The sequence below is a fragment of the Ovis aries genome, chromosome 19 (genome assembly GCF_016772045.2).
Source record: "Ovis aries strain OAR_USU_Benz2616 breed Rambouillet chromosome 19, ARS-UI_Ramb_v3.0, whole genome shotgun sequence".
NCBI classification, from domain to species: domain Eukaryota; kingdom Metazoa; phylum Chordata; class Mammalia; order Artiodactyla; family Bovidae; genus Ovis; species Ovis aries.
Genome location: NC_056072.1, coordinates 21351603 through 21368228, shown reverse-complemented (window position 1 = coordinate 21368228; position 16626 = coordinate 21351603).

Genomic DNA, 16626 nt, shown 5'->3' with positions numbered 1-16626 from the left:
GGGGACATTTGGACAAGGAGACAGACATGGCACAGGGAGGATGCCACGTGAGGGTAATGGCAGAGACTGGAGGGGTGCAGCCACACGCCAAGGAATCAGAAATCGCTGGCAAACCACCCAAATCAGGGAGAGGCCTGGGACGGACAGAACCAACCCTGAGACACCTTGATCTCAGACTTCCAGCCTCCAGAAATTGAGACCATAAATTTCTGTTGTTTCAGTCACCCAGTTTGTGGTCCTTTGTTACAACAGCCATGGGAAAGTAATACTATGTTCCAGGCAGAGGAAATTCCAAGTGCAGAAGCCTTGAAGATAGGGGTAGGGGCCAGATTTGAGAAAGAAGTGCACCCTGGTCAGAATGCAGAGTCAAAAACTCCTTTATCTCTAATGAGAGGGAAGTGGATCAGTGCGGGTGCCTCCAGCGACGATAGGAATAGCAATAAAAATAATAACCACCTTGAAGATGTATAGAGTGCATAAGATAAGCCTGGGGAGGCAGGAAGTGACTGGGCTACACAGAGGCTTCCTTGTGAGAATGAGGATTGTAGCCTTTAACCCTAAGAGAAATTGCAGGGCAGGTGACCTGGTATCTGGTGTGAGCTGAGTGACCTTGGGCAATTGCTTTCCATCTCTGTGCCTTAGTTCCATGACCACGTAACTAGCAGTGTGCTCAAGTTTGCCATCCTGTGTGTGATGGGCAGGGTGAAGGAGAAGAGAAAATGAAAGGAGTATCCAGTGTCCCTTTTTTGTTCTTTGGAGCTTATCATCTACATGGAGAAATGACAAACATTCGAGCCAGGGCACAGGAAAAGTATCAAGTGTGGTAAGAGGGCAGCCTCAGACATTCTCGCAGGCTGAAGTGGACACTCCCCTCCAGGGCCTTGGTGGCTGCATAGGCCCCCTAGTGGCTGTGTCTGTGCTCTGGAACTCCATCTCCCCCTGCTGCCCTCCACCCCCCCATAGCTGATTGATCCTGGGAATTAACATATGACCCAAGCTAAGCCAATCAGAATCTTTCCCTGAGATTTTTTTTTTTTTGATCTGGGGAAGAAAATTCAGTCTCCTCTCTAAGGAAACAGGATGCTGTTGGTGGCCATGTTTCCTGCCACCGAGAGGGAGCTGGTTTGAGGGAATGGAGCTGACAGGCAAAAAAGGAGATAAGACAATAGAAACAGAGCAAGAGAGTGCATGAGTGAGTCCCTTAGCTGTCCCGAGGCCTTGGCCACACTTAGGCTTTTCCTGTGTGCACCAGTTACCCCCAGAGTCATCATCTCACATTTCTATTTTTGTGTAGGCTGTTGGAGAGGAGTTTCTGCAGTTTGGAAGTTCTGAGTCTCACTGAGTACTGTGTGGAGTGTTTGTTAAGGAAGTAACAGAGACCCTGCACATGGCCCCAGTGTGTGCTATCCTGTCAGAGACCAAGCAGCTTGCCTTGCCTTCCAAGGAAACTCTCAGTGGGATAGAGAGAGGCCACCCTCACCTTTATCCTATGCAAGGCATTAGGGGCTCCACAATGCCTCCATGAGCCTTGCCTCATTTGTTTCGCTCCGCAAACTCTAAAAGGCAGAAGTGGCCACCTGCCTTCCCTTTTACTGTTGAGGAAACTGAGGCACAAGGGAAGAGAAATAACTTTGTATGTAAGTGGTAGAGCCCTTTGTAAGCCCTCTAGTGCTTAATACAATGCACATGAAACAAAAGTAACCCTGGGCAGTTCAAGCTCTCATCAGGGAAGGAATAATTGTCCTCCTTTGATGAATTTATCAGTAAACATTTTCCTGCAGATAAAGAAGGGAAATGACCAAAGGTTGGTGTGGGGTATAAAGTGTGAGTTCAGGAAGGCAAGTGGTATCTTTTATCTCCATGAGCTTAGTAACAGTTCTACACATAGCATTGTGAGATGTTTAATATATGTTTGCTGAAAAAAGAATGATATATTATTTATTGAGCACGTACTGTATGCTAGGCACTGTTCTGAGTGCTTATGGGTAGTCATTCAGCTAACCATCACCAAGCCTGATGAGGTTGGCATTATTGTGCCCATTTTCTAGATGAGAAGGCTGAGGTAAAGAGAAAAAGTGGGTCACTTACTGAACTCGCACAGGTGGTGATTGTCAGAGTGACCTCCAGCTACCTGGCTGCCATGTGCACTCTTAACCACTGCGATATCCGCCTATTCCTGAATGAATGAATGGAAGCACACAAGCTACTTTCAGACACACACATACACATGTGTTTAAGGAGAGCTTGCAGTGGAACAGAGCAGATAGGGAGGAGAGCCATGCAGTAGTGAAGCTGGGAGAAACTTAAACTCCAGAAAAGTCTCCAAATAAGTGGACTGTGAAGGAACCTTAAACATGGGTAGGGTTAGGGTTAGGGAACTGCCATATGACCCAGAAACCCCACTGCTGGGCATACACACTGAGGAAACCAGAAACGAAAGAGAAATGTGCACCCCAATGTTCATTGCAGCACTGTTTACAATAGCCAGGACATGGAAGCAACCTAGATGTCCATTGGCAGATGAATGGATAAGAAAGTTGTGGTACATATACACAATGGAATATTACTCAGCCATTAAAAAGAATGCATTTGAATCAGTTCTAATGAGGTGGATGAAACTGGAGCCTATTATACAGAGTGAAGTAAGTCAGAAAGAAAAACACCAATACAGTATATTAACACATATATATGGAATCTAGAAAGATGGTAACGATGACCCTGTATGCAAGACAGCAAAAGAGACACAGATGTAAAGAACAGACTATTGGACTCTGTAGCAGAAGGCAAGGGTGGGATGATTTGAGAGAACAGTATTGAAACATGTATATTATCGTATGTGATATAGATTGCCAGTCCAGGTTCGATGTATGAGGCAGGGTGCTCAGGGCTGGTGCACTGGGATGACCCAGAGGGATGGGATGGGGAGGGAGGATCAGGATGGGGAACACATGAACACCCATGGCTGATTCATGTGAATGTATGGCAAAACCACCACAATATTGTAAAGTAATTAGCCTCCAATTAAAAGTTTAAAATAAATATTAAAAATAAATAAAATTTTAAAAATAAAAATTCAAAAAAAACCATGGGTAGGACTTGAATGTCAAAAGAAAGATATGGACACTTAGGTCTGGAATCTCCTTATTTTCCAGTCCACGTAATAATTGCCTTAATGAGTTGAGAGCTTTCTCTGTGCCCTGCACCCTACCTACTTCATCTTCTGTATCTTCCCAGCCCCTTTATGTCAGAAGCCTCCCTCATCACCCTTCTGTACTGCTCCCTCACCCTTGCAGTTCAAAGAAAGATCAGTCTTATTGGTCATTCTTTTCAAAACCAAAGTTGATGATGACCACTTGTTGCTAAAGCAACAACTGACCTACACTTACGGCATCTACAGGCCCGAAGAGTTAAGGCCAGAAAGACTCTGTGTGGGTCAAGACCCAAATGTGGACTAGATCCACTGATGAGGGTGAAAGGGCCTCAGTGACGATGGCAGAGCCCAGGGTGCACTTTATCTGCAGCTGCCTTTTCTGGAGAACTAGATTTCACTCCCTATCTCTGCTGGAGATCTCGCAAGCACCCACTGCGCCCTGGTGCAGAATGGCCTGCTGTGCGCTCTGAGGCCCCATCAACCATGAGACAAGAAAAGACACAGCCTAACTTCAAAGGGCTGCAGATGACTAGGGCGGCCCAGCAGAGCCCAGTGACCCTGCAGTGGATCCAGCTGCATCAGGATCCAGCCGGCACAGGACAGCCGGTGACAGGGAGTTGCCCTGAAGGCTTCAGGAGTCCTGGCATTGTCCATGGAGATTTGATAGGAATTTATTTTCCACGCAGCCTCACCTTTCAGGAGAACAACTTCGAGGTTCTTTTGGGGGATTCCCAGGGCTAAACAAGGGCTTCCCTTGTAGTTCAGTTGGTAAAGAATCTGCCTGCAGTACAGGAGACCCGGGTTCGATTCCTGGTTTGGGAAGATCCCCTGGAGAAGGAAATGGCAACCTACTCCAGTATTCTTGCTGGGAAAATCCCATGGACAGAGGAGCCTGTCAGGGTACAGTTCATGGGATCACAAGAGTCGGACACCACTTAGTGACTAAACCACCAGGAATAAAAGTCCTTTGGAGAAAAATGGCCTTAAAAAACTGCACCCCCCAAAAATAGACCCATAGATACAGAGAACAAACAAGTGGTTGCCTGAAGGGAGGGGTGGGGGTAGGGGAAATAGGTGAAGGGGATTACAGAGCTACAAACCTCCAGTTACACAATAAGTAAGTCATGTGCAGTCCTTATAGGTGGAATCTAAAAAGAAACAATACAAGTGAACTTGTCTACAAAACAGAAACAGACTCACAGACTTAGAAAATGAACTTATGATTGCCAGAGGGGAAGGATGGAAGGAAGGCATAGTTGGAAAGTTTGGGATGGACATGTACACACTGCTATATTTTAAATGGATAACCAACAAGGACCTACTATATAGCACAGGGAACTCTGCTGAATGTTACGAAGCAGTCTGGGTGGGAGGGGAGTTTTTGGGGAGAGTGGACACGTGTATATGTATGGCTAAGTCCCTTTGCTGTCCACCTGAAATGGTTACAACATTGTTAACTGGTTATATTCCAATATAAAATAAAGTTTAAAATAAATCATAGAGATTTAATATGCAACATAAGAAATATGGTCAATGATGTTGTAATAACTTTGCATGAGGACAGATAGTTACTAGACTCATCACGATCATTTCAGAAAGCATGTGAATGTCAAATCTTTATATAAAACACATGAAACTAACAAATGATTATATGTCAACAATATTTCGATTTTGAAGAATTTTAAAGTATTTTTTTTTAATGCACCATCACTCTTAGGTTTCCCTGGTGGCTCAGACAGTAAAGAATCAGACTAAAGAATCTGCCTGCAGTGCTGGAGACCTGGGTTAGACCCCTGGGTTGGAAAGATCTCCTGGAGAAGGGAATGGCAACACTCCAGTATTCTTGTCTGGAGAATCCCCATGGATAGAGGAGCCTGATGGGCTACAGTTCATGGGGTCACAAAGAATCAGACACAATTGAGCAAGTAACACTTCACTTCACACTCTTAGAAACACAAGAACTTTTAAAACTCTGGAGCCTTTTCTTTGTTCCTGGAGCTATTCCAAGAACTTTGTTTGTACAACCTCACTTAATCCTCAGGACATCTGGATGCAGAAACAACGACATCCCTTAGTGTAAGTACTGGGGAAACTGAGGCTCAGTGACATCCTCCAGGTCATAGAAGTGGCAGAGCCAGATGTCCAACTCAGCTCTGGCTTCAAATCCCTTGCTTTTCACCCCGATGCTACACATTCACAGAAAACTAGATGTTTGACTCTCATCTGTTCACCCAGCAAATATTTCTTAAGCCCCTACTCTCAGACAGGCACTGTTTTAATGATGCTGGGGACATCATAGTGCATAAGTGAAATAGGGAAGAAAAAAAACACAAAAAACCCTGCTCTCAGGAAGTGTACAATGCATCACAAAATCAAAACAGCATCAAAGGGCAGAAATTAGTCCTCATTATCACTGGTAATGCAGTTGAGATATTACTGTCTGTTTACTCCGCAGATCCACTCCTCCATGTTCTGTTATTGGACAAATAGTTGTTGAAAACATACTAGGGGTCAGGTGCTGTTCCAGGCACAGGGACCTCAGGGGTAACCCAAACAGATGCGGCCCCTGCCCTCTTGGAATTGACATTCTGTTCCACTGTTCTTTCTAAGCTGTAGCTACTGCTCAAGGAACATGAGCGGTGCTGACTTGAGCCCCAGGGAAGCTGAGGCTGAAGTTGTGAGAACCAACCAAATCAGCACAAGTTTAAGGGATCATAGATGTCCTCTGCCCTCTCCTCCACAACACACAGTGACCCCTGACCCACAAGGTGTTAAGAGGAGCTTGAGGGCAGAAGTCAATAGCTCTGAGTCTTAACTAGCTGTGTGACTGAGCTAGTCATTTCAGCTTTCCCAGCTCCACCTTCCTCATTGTAAAGTGAAAACAGAAGCTCCTGACTTGCTGGCAGATTTGTAAGATGTGATGAATTCAAATGAAATAATGACTCTATGAGCACTTCTGGATTTATCTTCTAAGTCCTATATTCTACTTCAGTCTTTCAGTTCTTCACTTCCCGTAACCATAATGCTTCAGAAAGGATCCCATAAACTCATTCACATGAAGGTATAAATAACAAATGAACTTTTAAAGTCTTGCTCCTCCCAGGCCTATAGGTTTTCTTGTAAAGAAAAACTGATTCTGGCCCAAAGGGAGTAAGAGGTGCCAGATTTCCTCTCCCACCTGAAATTAAAAGCACACTAACTGTGTCCTTAGGTAAAATCTGATAATATTCATGAGATTGAAAAAATTCCAGTGCCCAAGAAGGAAAAATTCCTGATGTCTGCCATACAATCCAAAGAAGTCCCAGCTAGAAATATCTTGGACTAGAATGTAAGCTCCCTTAGGGCAGGGGTTTTTGTCTGCTTTATTCTCTGCTGTATCCCCAGTTCTTACAAGAGTACCTGACACATAGTAGGTACTCAGTAAGTACTTGTTGAGTAATGAATGAATGACTGTGCCCGTCACACGTCAGTGAGGAACAGTGGCAAGTCTGCACAGAGTCTCAGAAACCACCCCGTGCTCAAGGCCTGCCAGATGGATCAATTCCTCAAATCCTGGTGCGGGATGAGACCCTCTAAACAGTGGCAGTCTTGAGGGGAGGGAACCCCTAGGATGAGCCCTATTTTCACGTAGGAAGGAAAAGGAAAGCTTGTACTCAGCAATAACCATCACTGTGAACCACTGCTCCCCACAGCATCCCCTCCCTTCAGCCCAGCCTGTTTACTGGAAGGCGCGACCCTATTTTCTACATCCTGGACATGGAGAGCTTTCATCACTGGCTGAAGGCAAGGCCCCGAAGGCTGGATGTCAGGGTCCTGGTGAGAAGCCATGTGGGAGCTGCGTGAATGGAGGTGGGCAGCAGTCGATGTTTCCCCATGGGTAAAAGCAATCTGCTCACTCATTTGTTAATCCTCTCATTTCGCACAAAGTGATGTGGGTCAGGCCTCACACTTGCATGGGGTCTCTGAAGATGAAAACGAAAATGGTGGTGATTAAAATAATTATAACAAGCCACCGTTTCCTGAGTGATGACTTCAAAAAGCAGTATGCTAGAGCGGCTCAGAGGACGGCTCTCAGCCAGTCTGTTTGGGCTCCTTGTCTTGGCTCTGCGCCTTACCAGCGGTGTGACTAAGCCAGTTACCTAACCTCTCTGATCTCCATTTTCTTGACCCTAAAACAAGCTGCTGTAATGCATTAACACACCTAAAGCACTTAGAACCATATGGCTATTTCTGGGGTTGGTGTCCTGTTAAACACTTTCCAGCTTTAGGCTGAAAAGGAGATGGTACCGTGGTTAAGAGCTCTGATTTGGATCTTGGGCATCCCTTTATTCACTGTGTGACATTGAGCAAATAATTTACCCTCTTTGAACCAAGTAATGCAAAGTGAATTCCATGGAGGTGAGGAATTCTGCTTTGGTCACTCTTCTCTCTCTAGGACCATATGCCATGCCTGGCTCCATAAATCTATCTTGAATGTATGAATGAATATATAATAATCAAGACCAGTTGCATCATTTGTAGAGCCCCAGCAAAACGAAAATGCAGGGCCCCATGCTGAAAAAGTATCAGGAATTTCCAGACAGCAATGACTGAGTATAAAACCAAGTGTGGGGCCCTTGGAAGCGCGTGGTGGCTCTGCATGACTTCATGGGCCATGTGCTCTCAAAGCTGGCCTGATAACCATCACTGCTCCATATCGTTCACATGACAGTAAGGTCAACTCCTGCACAGAAAGCCCTGAGTGCACCCTCGGCCCAGAGCAGGCCGAGTTCATTAACAGCATCCCATCAGGTTTAATGTTCACTCACAGCCTGAGGCGAGCAGACAGGTTTTGGCCCATTTCATAGGTCAGGGAAAAGGGGCCCAGAGAGCAATTAAATGACTTGTTCTCCATCCTACTGGTTTGACGGTGGGGTCTGAGCTCAAGTGGGGCTAGTGCTGACTCCAAGGTAAGGGAACTGTGAGTGGAGGAAAGGAGTGGGCCCAGAAGTCTGGGGGTAGCTGGCAAGGCAGAGTCCTGGGCTAAAATGGGGCTCCTTCCTCAGGGCTGATTGTCTGATCCCCCAGGTTCACTGGGGAACCCACAGGCCGATAGGCTGTGGAGCTGGAAAATGAGCTCTGCCTATCCTACGACACACCCTGAGCATAGAGGGGTCCCGGCCAACCTCTCTTCCCGCCAAGTCTAGCTCAGAATCAAGGCTGAGGCGAAGAGGGGAGAGCCCAGGCTGAATTTACAGATTTAAATCCTGCCTTTTCCACTGAGACCCTCATGCCTCCATTTCTTCCCTGGGGTCTAGAAACCTGCTGTGACCCAGGCCCGCCTGCTTTCCCAGCGCACCCCCTCCCACACTCCTCACTGCTCACTTCTCCCCGTCCTCGGAGCTCTGGTCAACTCACCAGGCCTTTCCCACCCCAGGGCCTTTGGTCTGGCTCCTTCTCACGCATTCAACCCCAGTTCAAACATCATCGTGAAGAAAAGCATCCCCTCAGCATCTTTTCTAAAACACCCCTTCCTTGGCTTTCTAACGATTAGGACTCAGCGCTTTCACTGTGGGGCCCTGTGTCCCATCCCTGATGAGGGAACTAATACACTGAAGCCATGTGGCACAGCCAGGAAACACCACTGTTCCCCCCCGATGCTGCATCTCCTTGCCTGTGTGCTCCCAACCCCAACCTGCAGGCACAGTCCTTGCTGACGCACTTATGTGCTCACCGCGGGACTCCTCCACAAGAAGGTCTACCTGTGAATGGGAGGCAGGGACTGCGCTCTGAGCTCCCTCTGCCCCATCCAGGACAGTGGCAGCTACACAGCGGGGACCCAGTAAATAACTGTTGAGTAAGTGGATGAACAAGTAACTCAGCGACTCTGGGAAAGTGACTCGTGGTCTCGAGCCTCAGTTTTCCCATCTGTAAAATGAGACTAATACCTGCTTCTTCAGGTGGATGTGTTAGAATAAAGCTGCCACTTGTGGGAAGGGATAGATTGGGAGTTTGGGATGAATGTATACACACTGCTATGTTTAAAATAGATAACCAAGAAGGATCTACTGTATAGTGCAGGGAACTCTACTCAATTTTCTGTAATAACCTAAGCGGGAAAAGAATTTGAAAAAGAACAGATACAGGTATATGTATAGCTGAATCACTTTGGTGTACACCTGAAACTAACATATTGTTAATCAACTATATTCCAATACAGTTCATCAGCTATGTGTGTGTGCTTAGTCGCTCAGTCATGTCTGACTCTTTGCAACCCCATGGGCTATAGCCTGCCAGGCTCCTTTGTCTGTGTGGATTCTCCAGGCAAGAATACTGGAGAGGGTTGCCAGCTATACTCCAACATGAAATAAAAATTGTAAAAACAAAAAATAAAGTTGCGATCAATTGAGGGCTTACTGTGTGCTGGGTCCTCTACTGCATACAGAATTTGCCATCTACAAAAGACTTGATTAATGACAACTCTTACTTACATTCTTACCATTGCTACTACTACTCAACCACAGAAGTTGCAGTCCCTGAACTGAGGGGCTGGACTCTGAATCCTGAGATGTTCCCCAAGAGGCTCCATGAAGACCCAATGCAGGGAAACAGACCTGGGGCTGGAAGCAAAGGCCACTTCAGAAAAGAAAACTGGCCGGAAACCGTCTGAGGGGTTCCTTCTTTTGGAATTCCGCTGCTCTCTCCTGACCATTCCTTGCCACTTCACCCCGACACTGCCCCACCCTCCCAAACACCCACCAAGAAGAAACCTCATACCCTGGGAGCCTGGCTACCAGTTTCCTGCTGCTACGATCATGGGCTGCCAGGCGGGCTCCAAGGGATTTTCCAGCTCAGAGCAATGCTTAGTGGGACCTGAAGCAACGTGACCTAAGAGGCGCTGCGAGGCAGACCCAGAGGCAGGAAAAACCCAAGCCGGCACCAACTGGGAACTGGAGTGGGGCCCTCAGAGGGCACCTGGGCCGAAAGCCCCAGGGAGAGGAACCAGGCCTTCTCTCTGACCTTGCCTGGTGGCCATTCACAGCGGCTTGGTGACAGTGAACACTGTCCTGGCCATCGGCCTGGAACAAGAAAGTCGACTTCGCGTCTGAAAAGTCTATGGCCAGTAGGTTCTCACTAGTTATCTGTTTTGTGTTTAGTAGTGTATATATGTCAACCCCAGTCACCCAATTCCTACTACCCCCCCCCCCCCCGCATAAATGATTCACTTTGCTGTGCACAACATCATAAAGCAACTATATACTACAATAAAACATTTCAGCTCGGTCCTCTGTGATGACCTAGAGGGGTGGGATGTGGGGGGTGGGAGGGAGGCTGTAGAGGGAGGAGATATATGTATGCTGCTGCTAAGTCCCTTCAGTCGTGTCTGACTCTGTGCGACCCCATAGACGGCAGCCCACCAGGCTCCTCTGTCCCTGGGATTCTCTAGGCAAGAATACTGGATATATGTATACTTACGGCTGATTCACATTGCCGTACAGCAGAAACAAACACAACATTAAAGCAATTATTCTTCAATTTAGAAAAAATTCAAAGAAAAAAACTTTAAAAGAAAGTCTATGGCCAGGCTGGATCCAAATGAATTCCAGTTTAGAGACCTGCTTAAGTCCTTGAAGAAGTTCCGTTTCCTCCGCCTGCTCTTCCCTTTCACACAGTCACCTACGACTCTGTTGTCCTGAGCTAACCCTGGGCCGCCTCACTGATACCCATCGCAGTCAGATACCATCCCTAGAGAGTGATCACTCCCTTGGTCTCTCTCTTCTAATCTCCGCTTCTGATATCTATCTTTTTCTTCCAAACCTGTTAAGGGACCTGGTTCCTAGTTCTGCTCTGGCTCTGACTTAACTCAATGACATTTGAACAATTTCCAGCCCTTCTCTGGGGGATCAGGGGCCCATCTGTAACACGAGGCCCCAAGGGCTCCCTTTCAACTCTGACATTCTAAGATTCAAGGTTTAGAGATTCAACCGTAGACTCCTTATCAGAAGGCATGCCACCACGCCCTGTTCCCACCTGCCCCCAAGACTTGATAGATGCATACACAGCACAACGAGCCTGTCAAGGACTTAGAAATACCCCTGTTCACCTTCCCTAGCCATGTGACCCTGGCCTGGTCTCTGTCAAATGGACAGAGGATAAGATGTTTAAAGGACTAAAAAGGTCAAGTGCCTAACAGTGCCTCCTAACACCCAGCAGGTGTGTGTGAACAGGAAGCCACTATGAATTTAGAAGAAGAGAACAAGACGACAGAAAGTCTAAAGGAAAAAAAAAAAAAAAAGAAAGCCAAAGAAGAATTCATTTAGCAAACATTTGGAGCATCTCCTACGTGCACTGGGGTTACAAACATGAATTCTGAGCTCAAGAACTCAGAATTCCAGGTGCTTGAAGAGGACGAGGCAGATTTGTCAGCAAATGTTCTACCGTCTTCTGATTTCTCTGTTCTCAGAGTCTATCCATGGCCATTGTATACATGTGTACAAGTGGTTCACTGCACAAGGGTTCTGACTCAGAGTTAGTGGGCACCAAAATTCAGACCAGGTTCCATTCTGTAAGCATGTATCTGTAGACCTGTGTCTTTCTTGTGGGGGTGGGGGTGGATATTTTCTCCTAATTCTCACAAATGTGACACATGAGCTAGCCCAGGCCTGCAGCTTTTGCATTTCCCCTGCTCTGATCTACTCAGCGCCCCACAGTAACCAGAGTGATCATTTTAGGTTCAAAAGGACAACATCACCTCCCCTGCTCAGAGACACATTCTTATGAGTTCTTCATCATCCTTGACTTACCCTTCATAATCTACCACCATCTCCTTCCCCCTCATACTCACATACTCCACAGACAGAACACTGTCCCTCCATTTCCTTCAACAAGTCATGCCTGCCTGGCCTTTGAACACACTGTTCCCTCTGTCTGGAATAATTCCCTTTCCCTGTTTGGACCTCAAATACCTCCAATCTCTAGATCTCAGTTTAGACATGATTCTCTCCAAACAGCCTTCTTTGAATCCTGAGTGCTCCCACTTCATCAAATCATGTTCTTTCTCATCTGCCCTCAAAGCCCCAAAGCTTCTCCACAACACTTGTCAGAATTGCAATTAAATGATTAGTAGTATTAACAGCAAATGACTGCCTTTTTCCCCCTGCGAAACTAGAAGCTCTTGGAGCATGGGTACCATGGGTGTTATAGGCAGCACATGCCCGTCACGCTATCTGTTTGCTCTATGCTGTAACCCCAGTACATACAGTTGGTGTTCAATAAATCACTATTGAATAAATAAGTGACATTTGCTCAATATAATGAAGGCCAATGGAGAGCTGGTGCCACTTGTCTGAGAAAGGAACAGTTACAAACAGAAAAGGGTGTCAACAGAGAAGGTCTCCTTGTTTCGGGGGGAATCTAGTAGGAAAGTGGAGCTCCCAGGGCACACTGGACAAAGGTGGGAGCACTGGGCCCCCAGGGACATGCGGAGAGGGGCTACTTCCAAACATGTGGCCATCAAGTGAATGTCAGAGGTCTCATCTTTTCCAATTTTCTGGGTGGCCCCGGACACAGGCAGCCACTGTGCCTTTGCTGGTAACATTTATAAAAGATTCCTCAAATCTCCTGACTGGCTGAACGTGAACCATATTCAGTGCCAGATTTCATCATAAAACCGCAGTGTGGCTGCGGGAACCCCGACATGCCATCTTCACTTGGCTGCCCATTTGGGGGCAGACTGTTCTCTTGGATGCAAACAGGGACCTTGTGGTCCAGGGAGAGCAGACCCAGGAGGCTGTAATGAATGCCTTCTCCAAGTGACCTTAAAATGCTTTCAGCTGTGGGGCAGGCAACGTGCCCCCGTGCCTCTGAGCACACAGCCTGTCCCAGGCCAGTTCATTTATCCTGAATTCACTACTTTGCAAGCATTAAATTTAAACTAGATTTTTACCTGATCACGGACATTTTCAGACACGTTCACAATGGGAGAGAAAGTCTAGAGAACCTCAACTCAGCTTCTAGAACGATCAGTTCATAGACAATTTTATTTATAGCCCTCCCCAAACTGGATTAGTTTAAATCAAATTCTAGATGACACAGCAAATTATCTGTAAATGCTTCCATTGGCTACTCCCTTTCAAAACGCCAAGCAATCCATATTCATTACAGGGGAAAAATGTTTTTAATTAAAAAAGAAAGAAAATGACACTTAATCCATTTACTCGGGTGTTGATTTAAATGGAGCAGCTCTATCCAGAGGAGTCATTTAGAGTGGGTTGGGATCTCTGCTTTTGAATGACCCTGGACAAGGTGACTCTCTGAGCCCCAGCTTTCCATGGGTGTAGTATGGGTATAAGAACTGTTTGCCTCGTTGAGGGCTGTTGCATGGGGGGAGAGGTGGTTACTGTTGAGTGCAGCCTGGCCCATGGAAGGTACTTATTACAGGCTGGGACAGTAATCCCTGACGGAGGATCCTGCCTGGTCTAAGACGTGCTATGAGCTTGGCATTGGAGCACTGCAGAAAGCACAGCTGCTTCACCCACGAAATCAGAGCAGAATTGCTCAGGAAGGGAGGCAGCCTCGTGTGGGAGGGAATACTTCTGCTTGCTTGTGGGGGTGTGGAGTCTCAGATCCCTGGGCCATCTTAAATTGCTTCCAGAGGCTGACCTCAGGGCTGGGTTGTTGGCTAATCCACACCACTTGGTTAGGTGACTTTTCTCCTTAGAATTCCACACCCTTTGCTCAGGAGGGATGGAAGGACAGAAAGGAAGATAAGGCCTAAACACCTCTGCCTTTTACGAATGGGAAACCAGGTCCGGCTGTGAGCCACTGGGACCCAAAAGATAGTAATGGCAGTGCTAGGACCTGAGGCCAGGTTTAAACCTTAGTTTTCTTGTCTGTAAAATGGGTAAAGTGAAAGCATAGGCATGCCAACTCTCAGAGGCTGAAGGTCTACCAGGCGGAAGGTCAAGCCCTGGGTGCTGGTCAGAAAGCTGCTAAGTTGTTTATTGCGTTGGGATGAGGGCAATTTCTAAGAATCGGGGCCATGAGTTTTCTCCCAAGAGAGTTTTGAAAGCGGAGCTTGCAGGGACCCTCTCTTTAAAGACAGGAGGTCACAGCTGAGGTATCTGGCCAGATGCAAACAACTTCCCTCTCTGTTCTTGTGAATGCTGATAAAAGGGCTTCCTTCCGCATTCTTGGGACCAGCACTTCACCCCTCGCTGACGGCCAGCTCAGCCACCAGACCCCTCTTGTCACACAATCCTCCCACTGCCTCCACCCTCTCACCGACCTGGACCTGACCTTGCCCCAGACTGTCCTTCTGACAGGATTCGGGGCCACTGGCCAGTCCTCACCTCAGCTGGTTCCTTCTCCTCTTTCTTACCCTGGTGGGTTCGTGTTTCACTTCTCCCCCGGGGCAGCGGGTGGAGGCAGGGGTGGCCATACTTCACCTTATTTCTGGCAACTGTGGTGGGCCTCGGGAGCAGGGGGGTATCTAGTTAGGGTTCTGCCGACAGGCGCGCCTCCCCACCTGGCCGGCTCTGGTTTCCTCTTTTGCACCCTGGGGAGAGTCCTGTCTGCTTCAAGGGGTTGAGGGATGGAAACTAGTGATCACAGTTTACATACATTGAGGGTTTCCTCTGTGCCAGGGTCAGCCTGGGATGGGTCTCCTTGGAACCTCATGATATCACTCTATTTTACACACAGAAAAACAGGCTCAGAGAGGCCAAGTAACTTGCCCAGAACCACACAGGAAGTAAGGGGTGGAGGCAGGATTTGAACCCAGGTATGGCGCCTCCAGAACAAGCACCCTTAACCACATAACCACACCGTCTTCCTAAAAAGTAACATCTGTACGACGCACCTGGAACTACCCGCCACAGAAGCTGCAGACTTTCCGAACATGAAAGCATCTCCTCCGTGTGCACTTCCCCCCATATTTGAGTGACAGCTACAGACTGGATGCCCCCCACCTCCACCCTCAGACAGCTATCCTAGTTCATGGCAGGAGGGCGATGGTGTCCGGAGTTTATACTTTTACTGGCTTTCTCCCATTGTACTGATGGAAGGGCAGCTCAGACAGGTTAAGGGACTTGGGCAGGGTCACACAGTCAGTCAGGGGCAGCTGGGAGATCTGAAGGCACAGCTGATTCATTCCATTATGGAGCATCTACTGGATCCCAGACTTCGTGTCAAGTGCTGCAGATGCAGTGGGGTCCACAACAGGACTCCCGCCCTCTCAGGGCTTACAACTGAAGGGAGCTGGGTAATAAACTGTTAGGTGACAGTCCTTTCCAGCTAGGCCGATCACCCTACAAGGCTTTCTCCCTTGCACTGTTGACCTTGAAATTGCAAACACTTAGCAGATGCTCAGATCAAATGGAGCCAGCAGAACCACAGGGCTCTGGAGCTAGACTCCATGGCCACAGGTCATCTGGAGGGAATCTGAATGGCCTGTCAGGCTCCTGCTGCCCCGTTGCTCCTGATAACACCCAGCAGCTGCTGCCAGGCCTGTAGGCGAGAGGCCCCCCCTGGGGCTGCCCAGGCCCTGGGTGGGGCCCTGACTCACCGCCACCAGCCAACTCTGTCTGAACACTTCCCCTCCAGTGGCCGAACACCCACTTGGAAACCAAGGTGAAAAGAGGGTGCGGCCCAGGCTGGGATTTGAGCCTGGCATCTGCAATTCTCTCCAGGTCGCCCCCTCCTGCTCTCCTCAATAAAGGCACAATCCTTTGAGCACAGCCAACCAGGTGGCTGCCTAAGCCTGACGCTGCTGAAGTCTCACTGGGAATTTTGAAAAATCTGTCACCCCTTGGCTTCTTGGTCCCTTTCTCAGCACATCCTCCTGGGGCTGCCAAGGCCCCTGTTCAGTTTCCCTTCTCCTCTCCCTCCCCTTCTGCTGTGCTTTTCCCACAGTTCACCCACTTTGCTTGAGAGGAACATCACTCTCTCCCATCCTCTTAAGAAACAGTTGCCCTCTTCCTTGCCTTCAAAACAATATTCCCAGACTGCCTTCTCCATTCAGAAGACACTCATTTCATGTGGGGTGATCATCACCCAATTAGAGGCATGACTTATCGTGACCACTGTGCTCGTTACCATCCTCTGGCCAAACACAAAGATGTACCATTAACCTTCCCTATTGTCCATCTCCTGTAATGGAAGGGTGAGCCCAGCCCAGCTTCCCTATTACAGGCATGTCCACTGAAAACCATCAAATGGTCCAGCCGGTTGTCTGTACCACAACAGAGGCTGCAGCTGGGGTGTGAAGGGGGCGGCCCAACCGCTGGATTCTGATCTCATGGTGGGTGCCTCTGTACCTCTGTCCACAATGAGAGAGTCTAGCAAGCCTGAGAAAAAGACAGAGACAGTTCAAAAGCAAGCCATGGAGATACACAAAGATGGAGAACCAGCAAGAGGTAGTGCGACAGGCAGTGAGGGGTGGGTGGGAGTCAGAAGGGAGAGAGAGAGAAGGAAACACTAGTCAGAGAAAGAAGAAC